The following is a 12688-nucleotide window of genomic DNA, read 5'->3' on the forward strand; positions in this document are numbered from 1 at the left end:
TCTGATATATTAAGGCTTAGATGCATGACCATCTTCAAATCTTCTATGCTTCTTGACTACCAAAATAAGGTAGTTTTGCCAAGAGTATTTTTTTCATCTATCCATTCACTTGCATTTATCAAGGCTGTAAGGTCTAAACACCTCCTTCTCTTCCATGCCATGAACAGCCTTCTCTCAACTAAAACTTACACAGTTGGTCTTTGACTGGGTCTCCTCATATTCAATAGCAATGACCCCAACTGCGATATACAGGTACCTCCACTAGTCCAATGTATCTCCTTCCCATGCTGCTCCCACACCTGTAAAAAACTCAGAACTCCAGTATCTCCAGTCCTCTCTGCCTCCTCCCCCAAAACCTTTCATCAAATGGAGATGATCTCTGATGCTCTGAAATAGCGTGGAAGAACTCCCTCTAAAAATGTGTTTTATAAATTGTCTGATCTGCTGCATGAGGAATCCCTCCCTTTACCTGAGAGCACCTGAAGGAGAGAGGTTATGTTCTAGCTACATGAATTATAAATTTTTCATAAATATATACATAACACACATGTATGCATACACATATGTGGAGAAAGAGACACTCCAAGACTAAATATTTATATATCAGTAAAACAAAAGTTCTTGGAAAGAATGAGAGATGAACAAATTAGGTATAAATCAGAGCTTACCAGCTTTAACAATTTCAGCACTGGCCATATATTTGAAATGAACAAGTTTAACACCCATCTTGACACCAAAGGCAACTTTTTAAGATGACACACAAACAGTATATGGTCTCAAAGAGAATGACAAGGACCAGATCGTGACCAGTTAAACCCACCTTATATAGACAACTATCTTCTGCTAGCTTTGTTGGGTTTAGTTACTACATAAAATATAACTTAAGTAACTGCAAAGCTTGAGTTGACTTTGTAATTTTATTCTGCAGATATAACTTGAAGATAAAGAAATCAAAGAAAGAAATGCACTTTGCAAGAGTAACTGCTGGAAATTATGAGCAGTTTGCTCTAAAACACTGCTGGATCCGAAATACAGTTATTACACATTTGTTCGCACAACTGACACTTGGCATTAGGCTTAATGACTCTGCTAGTTTCAGGCTCAGCTGGCATATGAAAGATGGAGGAATGGGTTTCTGTCTCCTTTTTTCTTTTCTCCTTTTTTTCATAGGCATATCTACAGCACAAATGGCTTACATTATAGGATCTGATGCTGGCAATAAAACCCAGGCAAAAAGATGATTAAATATTCAGGCAACATCTAAGTTACTTGATTTTAAAGTAGCTTTGTAATGTGGTCATGAGCTGCGTTTGATTGTGGTATGAACATGTCTTGTGACAGCTAAAAAGGGCTGAAGGTTGGAATGGGAAGCTTTTAATTTTAAGCTTTGGAGAAAAAAAAAAAATCTTAGTAAAAACACAGTCATCATCTTTAGTTTTAGTCTCACTAGAGAAACTCCTGAATGTTAAAAAAAACATATGCCACTTGCTTTCACACCACAACTGAAAGGATATGGTTCTGAAACACCACCAAACCTGTAAGTGATCTGTTGGAGTTAACTGACCTTAACAACAATCAAAGCTTTCTGAGTAGTCTCCTAATCTCAAGTCTTTCACGATCTTTTGCATTTGGGGCGCTTTTTTTTTTTTTTTTTTTTTTTAACTGCTCCATTAGTTATACAAAATTTGAACAGCTCATTTGAAAGCATTCATCTGACTCACATACTTATGGCATCTCACCTTTCTCTAAGGTATTACCACCCTCGGAAATATCAGGCCAGCAACTATGTGCTAGATTGTTTCAGCCATAAATCAGTAATGGGATGACTACACCACTCATCCTAGGAGGACAGTTTTCAACCTAGCTGGAGTGTGCCATGAAGCGTTAGGCAGCCTGCAATAGCCAACATTTAAGTTTCTGCCCCGAGGGACTGAAGGCACTGTTCCTGGATGCCAGTATCCTCTGCCGTCCTTTATATGGGTCTTGCAAGACTCTGATGTTATTGCAGCATAGAGAATAAAGCAGAACACAATAAAAACTAATGTACTACAAGTATCCTTGAGATACCTTAGCAAAAACCATAAAAACAAATAAACGTTCAAGGCGGGGACGGAACAACGGATCGTATGTCTGCATGCCATGAATTTGGTCACAAGGACAGTCTCCACATGACCCCAGGGTGAAGGGCTTTCACTCAGACATACCTGCACTTAGCAAACGAACAGCTATCTATATCAGCCAGCTCCTTTCCCCCAGCCTCATCCTTTACTCAAGCTTCTCATCAGCATTTACTGTTAACTAGACTATGCATTTTGTGACTTTGAGGTCAATGGCGTACATTTTCTTAGGTCATTCATCACAGTCACGCCACAGCTGGTATTTCAGCTGTATTTGCAATTGTGGAAACCAAAGCCCAAAGTGTACCTCTGCATTTTCCACAAACACAGTACCTTTTTTTATTCATTTAGTACCAACAACAGTTCACACAGAGATGCTTTTATATGCAATGAGCAGTTCCACTGCTGCTGCTACATAAACCTCTCAAAATGTAAGACAAATTTGCAAGCTACAACTAAAGCTGCCTGCTCATTTTCAGTGACCTAAGGACCCAGATGTTGTCATGCCTCGTAATGAAATTTAAAGACTAACATCTGCAGAAAAGCATTAATTTTGTCTCATGAACAAAGTGAAGCAGCAAGTCAAAAATGTGCCTCACGTGGATATCTAAGTGATGCTTAGGGATAACGCATGAGAATTGTCTTTCCCTCCACACAAAATTAAGACAACAAAATCCATTTCCTTCATTCTTCTGGAAGAAGTTACTGCTCTAAAATACTTACACTAAGAGAAAAAGTAATGACAAATTCAAATTGCTAATCTCTGTGGAGAAGTAATTCCATAATGAATGCTGAGAGCAAACACTTTGCAGTAACGACTTCTCTAAACCCTTGTAAAGAAACCATCACTGGTGCAAACCACTTGCAAGCAACAGCTTTGCTATAGAGGCTAAACTGTGCTTAACTGAGCTGTCTCAGAGCAGGAAACCTCAGACTGATGCAGAAGAATGGGAACTCTGTAAGGTACATGCCTCGCTTCCTCTTGACATGTGGCTGTGATCTCCAAAGCCAAACATCCAGCATCCAACACAGCTCACGGACCTCAGGAAACTTTGGGAACTTCAGCTGCAAAAGACCTAGGTGACAACATTTTCTAGGTGGTTTTGGATACTCAACAAGAGGCCAAAGTTGAGCCTCTTTGGTATCCACAAATCTAACTCACACAAAAATCTTTAAACAAACATATTTGTAATTACTTTTTCTGTTGAGATATTAATCTTTTTCATATTATTTACAAGCTTATTGCTAAATTCATTGATGCCTGTAGACTGTTACAGAAATCAATATTTAATAATTTGCAGCATAATGCATCCTTTTCATAGGCTGAGTTCCAGAGAGCTCCCTGCAACAAGTATTTAATCTCTGATGTCCACAGATCATAATTCAACTACCGTATCACTGGCAAGAGTATTTTTAATCAAAAGTTGCTCTGCCTAAATATTCAGAAATCATCCTATTGTTAGACAGACAAAAACAGTCTTTCAGCAATAATTATGTTTCTTGGCTCAGAGACAAAATACTGCTGATTCATCACCTATTCACATATGACTGTAGATAGAAAACTTGCATTGGACTCCAGATCACTGCAAACCTCACTCCAAATGCCAACATCTCTGAAGTATGACTCAAGGCTCGAGACAGGGTTGGACAGGGTTGGCTTTAGAATGAAAGCCTAGGTTGGGATAGTATCAAGAGATTATTTCATACTTTTATTTGTTTAATAGGAAATGGCTTTATTCAACTTGAATTTTGGTAATCTGAATACTAGTTCTGAATATCTAACAAATGCAGCAGAAAAGTGGAGAAGTTCCTTGCAAAAATGCAAAGAAAGGGGTAAGCACTCATGAAAATAAGTTACACAATTTACATTACCAGAAGTAAACCATAACCAGGATTAAGGCTTTAGAGACCTAACCAAGCATCAGATGAAATAAACAAATTACAAAACAGCTTCATCTCTGCTACTAATACAAAACTCCCTTACCAAAAAAACAAGCAAATGAGAGCCTCTCGGCAGGCAGGCTGTTAGGTGGATGACATTTGGTTTGAAATAGCACATACTGCCCAAATTGCACTTTAGCAGAGCTAAGTTTTGAGACCCCTTCACCAAAAAACAGAGAAAATCTTGATGTCACAAACATCTTAGGCTGGGACAAAAACCCAACACTGTAGGTGGTCACACTTAGTGCTCCAAGATTCAATTCTACATTGTGATTTCTTCAGAAGCAAAGCTGGTTTAAGACTTTCCCATACATTCCTTGAAGGCTGAAGCAAAAATAAATAGGCCTGAAAACTAGAAAGTCACATTAGAGTAGTGTGAAGTACAAGCAGCTGAAAAGCAAAAACCAACAGACCAATAAGCAGCCTCTAGCCACAAGGCAAATAAAGATCTACTCAAGTTATTTCTCTGCTTGTGAAATACCACTGAGGGTTGTGAGAGCAGGAGAAACACTGCAGCCTAACTATTACAAGGTGGGTGGATCAGAAAAGCTCCTGGATGACAAAAGTAGATAAGAACTTCTCCCACTGCCAGCTATGGACACCATAGGGACCTTGACCAAAACACTAGTAGGGATGGGGAAAGGCCCTCTGTGGCTCCAGAAGCAGGTACTTCTGCATCTGCTGAGCATCATCTCTTTTGGAATTGTAATGGTTTGGGGGGTGCTTTTTTTGTGGTGCAGACTGTAAGGGAAAACAGGATTTGGATCTTTTGCAGAAGATAAAATACACAAAATACAAAACACAGCAGATTAGGGTGGAGGAGTTTAATTCCAGATGCTTGGATGTATGCAAAACCTCCAACATCTAAAAAAATATGCGACTTTTCCCACTCACCAACACCAGTTTTATACCACCATAGCTCAAACTTCAATTGAGCTATCTCAGTTTTACATTGCTGAGAGCAGGGAATCAAACCACTAGTTAAAAACTTAAGTGACAAAGATCATCATTATAAAACATAATTGCTATTTGTAGAGGGATTTAGAAAACAGCTGTTTAAAATGAAACTGAAAGAAAATGGAATTTAAAGCAAACAAAATGAGGCATTTGGCACATAAAAATTGTACTACAGCTTTCACATTGATAGGCAATGAACTGGGATGTACTAACAATGACATTCATTTGCAGAGGAACAGGTCAATGAATGGACCACTTTGCATTTTTCCCCGTAGAAATGGCACACGTTAAAATGGGGAAAAAAAGATCAGGAAAAAGAAGACTGAAGTGTGAGTTTTATACTTTAACTGCCAAGATCAAGATGTACGAGAATGGAAGAGGTACACATTTTCTTCCCCAAAGGTACCACTGATTTTGGGTGCCTAACTTGGCATACCTGAAGAGCCAAATTTTCAGACAGTACTAAGTACCTTTAGCTGAATATATGCTCAATTAAAGCACATCCAGTAGGTACCAAAAATCACCATTTATTTTAGAGAAATCTCAGCCAGAGGATTTCAAAGGAAAGCACCGAATTGTATAACAGTACTGCCTGACAGCTGTTCATATTGTACTGCCAACCAGAACCCCCATGTAGCTGATGTCAAAAAAAGACCATTATTCATCTGCTTTTATTCAGACTGTTTCTGTACACAGAACAAAGCATTAGCCATACTCAGTTCCCCCCCCCCCCCCACACCATATACTTGCCCATTTTCCTATTTTTTTAACAGACCACAAAAACGCACATAGAAATCAACAGGAACAAGCAATTTCTAATTTGCTTTTTTAACTCATCTGAAATCAGAATTGTTGGTACACTTCCGAACAGTACCGATATCCTGGTTTCTGTATGTTTCCACACTGGATGTTACTACACCAGGAAGAAGAGCTAGGCATAGGAGGAGCATTTCCCTTCCTTTGTGTGTGTGTTACAACTAAGTTCAGCAGGGGAACTAACCCTTTAGGTTTTACCCTTCCCCCTTTATTATCCCATCCATCCTTGCCAGCAGCTTATGATATCCACCTACTGTGTCCTTCCTTGACATCCTTATCCTGCATTTGGCAGTGAATAAACAAAAACACTATTCTTATACAAAGCCAAAGAATTTTTTTTATTTTTTTTTTTTAAAGAAAAAGCATCAACCTGTATTGCAAACATCTACTAAGCCAAAAGGTTGGCTTTTTTGCTTCCCTTGAGCTTTAGTATTTTCTCTTCAAAAGGGCTATGTAGCACAAGTTGTGCGCAAGTGACATCTTAAACTCCTGTAGGGGCTTTTCCATATGGGTTCATCTAGTCTCAACTGAGTACACCACAGGCTGCCAGTCCCAAAGGCCATGCAAGGCTCCCAAGCTTCCTTTTCCCTCCCTGTCTGCTCCCTGCAAGAACAGGGGCTCAGAGGCACAAGTGAAGTGCCTTCCTGGTGCAGACCTTCCCACAGGTGCCTGCCAGCTCCCTGCTACCTTCTTTGCCTACTGGCCTATAAGGACCAGGTGGTCCTTAACCTAGGACTGGATGAGCAGTGACATCCAGGGCTTCCCCAGTTCTGCTTCAAGGGACAGCTCATCAGGGACAGAGCTGCATGGCTTCACCTGCACTCCCAGGGCACCATCAGATGTACATCATGACTAGGACTGGCTTGTACAGCATCCACAGCAACAGAAACCCAGCCTCTAAGCACTAACGAATATAAATGTTAAATAAAATTTAGCTCTCACCCAAAGACAGAAAAAGAAACAAAGAAGAACGGCTTCCACCATTGGAGACCCAACAGCACACAGAATTATCACAGACGTTCATGTTAGTTAAACAATGAATTTAAAAGTTATTGAATATGTGGATTAGTCTAAGCTTGCCAACTTGATATGAATACAGTTTCTCTCAGCCTAGCTCTTCTTTGACAAGCCATCATAGCCTATCATGCATGCAGGTATTTTCACACATTTTAAAATATGCATTATTGACTAGAGAAACTACTAATTTTAAAGTCTGCTACAGTCTCCCTTATGTCAATTCATTTCTCCTCCTAGTCTCTTAACACAGTGCTTTAAATTAAGCAACAAACATATTTAAAAAGAACCACAAATCCGAAACCACTTGCAAAGCATGAGTAACAGCTGATTTCCTTGGCTATTTAAAAAAACAATAATACCTGCCAGCAGAGCCAAGTTAACATTATGGATTATGGGCCAATTGCACACAAAGTTTAATTTTACAAGGCTATAAAAAAAGCTCTACCAGTACCCTCCCAATCTGAGCTGCATTCTCACCTCTAAAAAGGAGTTCCATTCAGTTCAGCTTTCCAGCAACAATTCGGTTGTGACCAAAGCCATTGCAATATATGAATTTAACTGTAGTTTGCTTCTTCAACTAGCATGAGGCTACAGAATGCAGTGGTCCTGTTTTCCTTGACTTTCTGGATGGGTTAAGTGTCTTTTTGATGCAGTGGTGGATGCAAGACAGAGGTCCCAGCGAGGGATCACAAGATCACCATAGCTCTGGGGTACTTCAGGATCAGCCTTCATCAATAGCTGTATTTTGGCACAGGAGAAGAGTGTCAAGCCTGAAGTCCCTTTTCTGTTAGAAGCTGATAACTGATTTCTCTTTTGGATGAAAACAGTAACAGTAAAGACTCCACAAGCAAAGATGCTCTGCACTCTCTAGTGGCTACTGTTAGTGTCAAGGCACAATTCAAGAGATGGGTTATGAGTTTTAAAGCTCCTCACCTTAACATTTTTTTCCTGAGATTTAATTTGTTCCTTCAGGACCCGATACCCCAGTTAAGATTCAGTAGGCTGGACCAATGAGACCCTTTCAGACTCAATCAACAAAAAATGGCAGCAAGTAAACAACTCTCACTCTGAAGTCTCCTACCAAGGAAGGTTAAGAGCAGCATGACCAGGGTACTTTGATATGAATATGGAGACAAGACACACTTCTTGCCACATATGCCCCTGCACATCAGCCTCAGCTGACCCAGCTGATAAATGGGAATTTCATCATTCAGTTTACAGCCACAAGGTATGATGCTGGCACAACCTTCTCCATAGCACTGTATGGGACCACGGAGCCTGCCTGGCCTCTCTGTGCAGGCCCAAAGCATCACCTGAGCTGGGGCAGCTAGCTGCCACCACTGGGTTTGTTAGCACTTCCACCAAAAATAAATTATCCAATGCCAACTGATGACAAAGCACCTCAGCCTTGTCTCTCCAGCCTATTAATTCCAGCTGCATTGTCTCAGGTGGAATTATATTATAGTATGTCACTGTCATTGTCACTGTCACAGCATTCAAACTATCTTAAGTGCAGCATAAAACAAGCAAAAGCACAAAAGCAGCCGTGAAACTCAGTACCATCCTATCAGTTTTTCTGTCACTGGCAATCACAACCAAGTGTTCGTATCAGTCAAGCCACACAGTGCAGTTCCCACTTCAGTGCAGTACGTATCTACTGTGTTTCAGAGATACCTTCCTTTCTTATGGTGTAGGAGACTAAGGTATTGCTGCTACAGAGTCCAACAATTTACGGAGTCCGTGATGAACCACTACATCGTTTTTCAAGGACCAAGAACTCTACATGCTTGGTCAATAAAATGTACTAAGTAATAAGTCATCCCAAAAAAACGGTGATGGCAACTCCAGAACTGCAGCTCTATTAACTCCTTTTTTTTTGTATGGATAAGTTTAGCTGAAGGCAATATTAGTGACAAATTGCAGCCTGAGGAAACTTTCAGATCAAGGTAATAATGCCATGAGGTAGAATGATTTGCTTTAGTGTTGCTATATAATGCTGCCAGTTCTTCCAATGGGACACTAATTGCAGCCAGAGGCCACCTTGCTTAAAAAATAACTAAAGAAATATTTTAGCACTAAAACTGTCTGGAGTAATAAAAAAAATAAAGCATCCTTCTCAAGAAGGGGCACTGGGAAAGTGAAATCAGGTACAGAGTTCAACAACTAAATGATTCATGGCTGGGTGACAAGCTAAGGCTCGTCAGCTGAAGAAGCTGGTCTTAGGCTAACACCGTCAGCTGCTGAGCAGAACCACATAGGTGAGAAGGGACCTCTGGAGGTCTCTAATCCAATCTCCTGCTGAAAGCAAGGTGCTCAGGGCTCTGTCCAGCAAGTCCTGAACATCAACAACTGAGATGTCACCCCTTCTCCAGGATCTAGTTCCAGAGTTTGACCACCCTTATGGCAATTTGTTCCCCTTATATCTGGCCAGAATTTGTCATGTTCCAACTTGTGTCTGTTGCCCCTTCTCCTGTCCCAGCACATCTGTGAGAAAAGCCTGGTCTGTGCTCCAGACCTGACCACCTCAGTGGCCTTACTGGACTTGCTCCTGTATGCCACTGTCCTTGTACTGGGAATCCCAAACCAGACACCCATTACTCGGTCTCATGAGCGCTGGGCAGAGGGACAGGATCCCTCCCTTTGCCCTGCCAGCTGCGTTCCTAACACAGCCTGGGATGCGCTCAGCCTTTGCTGCCTGGGCACACTGCTGGCTCCTGGGCAACTTGTTGTCCACCTGGATCCCCAGGTATTGGGTTTGGTTTTTTGGTTTGGTTTTTTTTGCAAAGCTGCTTATTAAGCAGTCAGCTCCCAGCCTGTTACACTGCAAGGGGTCATTCCATCCCAGATGCAGGCCTTTGCACCAGCCTTTACTGAGCTTCCTGAGGCTCTTCTCAGCTCGTTTCTCCAGCCCGTCTCAGTCCCCCTGAACAGCAGCGCTGCTCTCCAGTGTATTCACTGCTATGCCCAATTTGGTGTTATCCACACGCTTGCTGGTAGTGTGCTCCATCCCATCATTCAAGCCATGAATAAGATGTTAAACAGTACTGGCCCAAAAGCTGATCCCAGAGGCGTGCCACTAACAACCAGACACCAACTTGAGTTCACCGGCCCAAACAATTTTCCACTCACGCTACCACTCACTTATCCAGCCCATCTCTAACCAACACAGTTATAAGGATATAAGGATTTTCCTGCAGTGATACATAAACACAGACACATTTTCTGTCCCTATCTGCCTTTCTCAAAGCTGTTTAGTTACATGTGTCTGCCTCTTTCTGGGATGGGATGCTCCACACTGCTTTGAAATGGAACCGCCAGCAGGATCTGAGGGGACTGTGGAGGTGAAAAGCGCCTGTCCCAGAGCAGGCGGAACTGAACCAGCCAGTAACAGCAGGCATCAGATGAGCAGAAAACCATCTGACACCGCAGACAGTTGCGGGGAAGGAGAAACAGAGGAGATTGTTTTGATCATATTCATTCTTTGAGATTTAAAGCAGTTTAGCTCCTGCAGAGGCTTCTTTCTTTCTTTCTACAGCATGAGGAAGAGTCACTCCGTACGTTTCTAGCCTCTCCAACCTCCCTAAATTAACTCTCCCACAGGTACCCATTCATCCCTTCTCCTGTCATCAACCCCAAACTTCCAGCCTGACCTTGAGCTACTTCCTGGCTCTGGATATTCCTTGTCCATCTTCCAGAGAGGATCTGGAAGCCAAGCCCCACCTCCAGCAGCAGCACAACAGGGACAACCAGGGAAGTTAGGAGAGGAATACATCACCCAAGACAACTGGTCTGCTGTCTGCCCCAACAGAAGACCACACAAAGCATCCAAAGGCAAGTCATTTATATTTAACTTTTCTTCAAAGTCATCCCTTCTAAAATTGACTTGAATCTGCCTTAGAAATACCAATATACATTATCTTGCACAATTTGATTGCTCATGCTTGTACAGTGCACAGCTGGCCATGGCCTTTCGCTTTCTTAAGAAGGATCAGGAACTCAGCTACAAGTAGACACTGTCTAAAAGCAGCTTTGAAGCCATTTGACCTCTGTAATTCTTCCTGATTTTACACAGATGACAAGGGTTGCATCTGCTCTGCCTCATTTTTGCAAATGAGTACCTGATCCACTGTTTCCAACAGGTTTTAATAACTACTATAGCAAACCATGTTTTATGTGATAAATGTCAGCAAAAGAACTGAAAATCAATTGCCTACTGTATTTCGGAAGGAAAATGATATGGCAGCCTACACACTCCTTCTGTAGAGTGAATCATTAAAAAAAAAGGCAGGAATAAAATTCTTTGTTCCTGCCACGCAGCACGGGGTAGGCAGCACATGCTGTCACTGACAGTTTCTTTGCTTTCTTAGTGCTTATTCTTTCCTTGTGACGAAATGTGAGAAGGACAAATGACACCTGAATCACTGAGAGTTTTTTGATTTCATTTTTAAATTGTTTTCTCAGTAGCCACTCTCCTACTCTACAGGAAATACATAACAACAACCAAATCACCCCATTTGTAAGACAGTATCCACTGCTGCTCCAGTACTTGTAAGGAGGGGTTCCCACGTACACAGCCGGAAGAAACAAAATACAACAGCTTTTTCCAATTTCAGTAACCTTCAATGTACCAAGCTTCAAACTAACAGAGCCTTCTCCCAGAAAAACAACAACAAGTAGTAAGTATTCTGGATTTTAAAGGTGATCTAGGCAGTCCCGCTAAGAGGACCAAAACATTTTAATGTATTGTGCTGAACATCCTCACACACAAGGAAAATGTGCGTTTCCCAGTACAGCTCATCCTCCCTGCAGGCTCTGAAACTCTACCCATCCCAGTGTAGCAGATTTCATTGTGCACTGCACCGTGGCAGGCACTCTGCTCCTGACATTATACCACAAAAAAACCAAACTAGAGCGATCTACAGAGAAAAAATAAATCTTTCGACCAACAGAGCCCATGGGGGTTTAAAGCCAGCTCTTGCTTCATCATTCAGCCTACCAATATCAGGGCACCAAAGGGAAAGCAGTAGTCTAGGACTGGGCAGGACTCTCAGACAGGGTCAGAAAGCCAGCTCAGACCAGCCAAGTATCACTGATGCGCTCCAGACCCTGCTCATCATACAGCAGCAAAGAGGCTGTATTTCATTTGAGCCTTCATATGACCTTCATATTAAATCCATCCTTGCAGCCTCTACTCTTTCTTATTTGAACAACCACTATCAAAAAATCAAGTACTCTGGATCATTCCGCTCCCTCGAGCTTTCTTGTGTGAGCCTCCAGGCCTCCTGCATTTAGGTGCTGGAGCCCCATATATAATTCAATATGTTATCAGATCTGCTCTCCTCTGCAATATTAATGTCAGCTCCCATGTTAGTTCCCACCAATCTGACTACCACGCATGTAAAACGTCTAAAGTAACTGTGGCTGCAACAACAACACAAAACATTAAGTAATTTAACAGTGGAAAAAAAAAGCATTGGCTTTGACTGACAGTGTTGTTCCGAGCACATGGCAGTAAGTATGTTTTACACTTTTAATGCACAATCCAGCAAGACAACTGCTAAGGTTGGAAACTGAAGCATTCAAAGTTAAAAAGCGCCAGAATTCAAGCTGCCTAAACAACACTAATTTGACCATCCCATGTGTATAAGGTCTAGAATTACATGACCAAAATATTTCCCTTCATAATCTGTCTCACCAAGGGCATGGAATGGCTGGTGCTCACTCCACAAGCTATTCCTTTTCCTTTTAAATTGCATATTATTCTGCCTATTCTTCAGAGGGAAGCCATGGACTTATTTGCCATACATCATTCAAATCCCATTCTGAAGACAGAATTTTTA

The 12688-nt window shown here is 41.5% G+C and overlaps 1 protein-coding gene across 2 annotated transcripts in view; it reads right to left on the reverse strand.

The window, feature by feature from the left end:
- TEDC1 (tubulin epsilon and delta complex 1) overlaps positions 1–12688 on the reverse strand; it is a 92530-nt gene that overhangs the window by 41508 nt on the left and 38334 nt on the right. The window lies entirely within an intron of this gene.

This window comes from Buteo buteo, chromosome 10 (genome assembly GCF_964188355.1).
Source record: "Buteo buteo chromosome 10, bButBut1.hap1.1, whole genome shotgun sequence".
Taxonomy (NCBI): domain Eukaryota; kingdom Metazoa; phylum Chordata; class Aves; order Accipitriformes; family Accipitridae; genus Buteo; species Buteo buteo.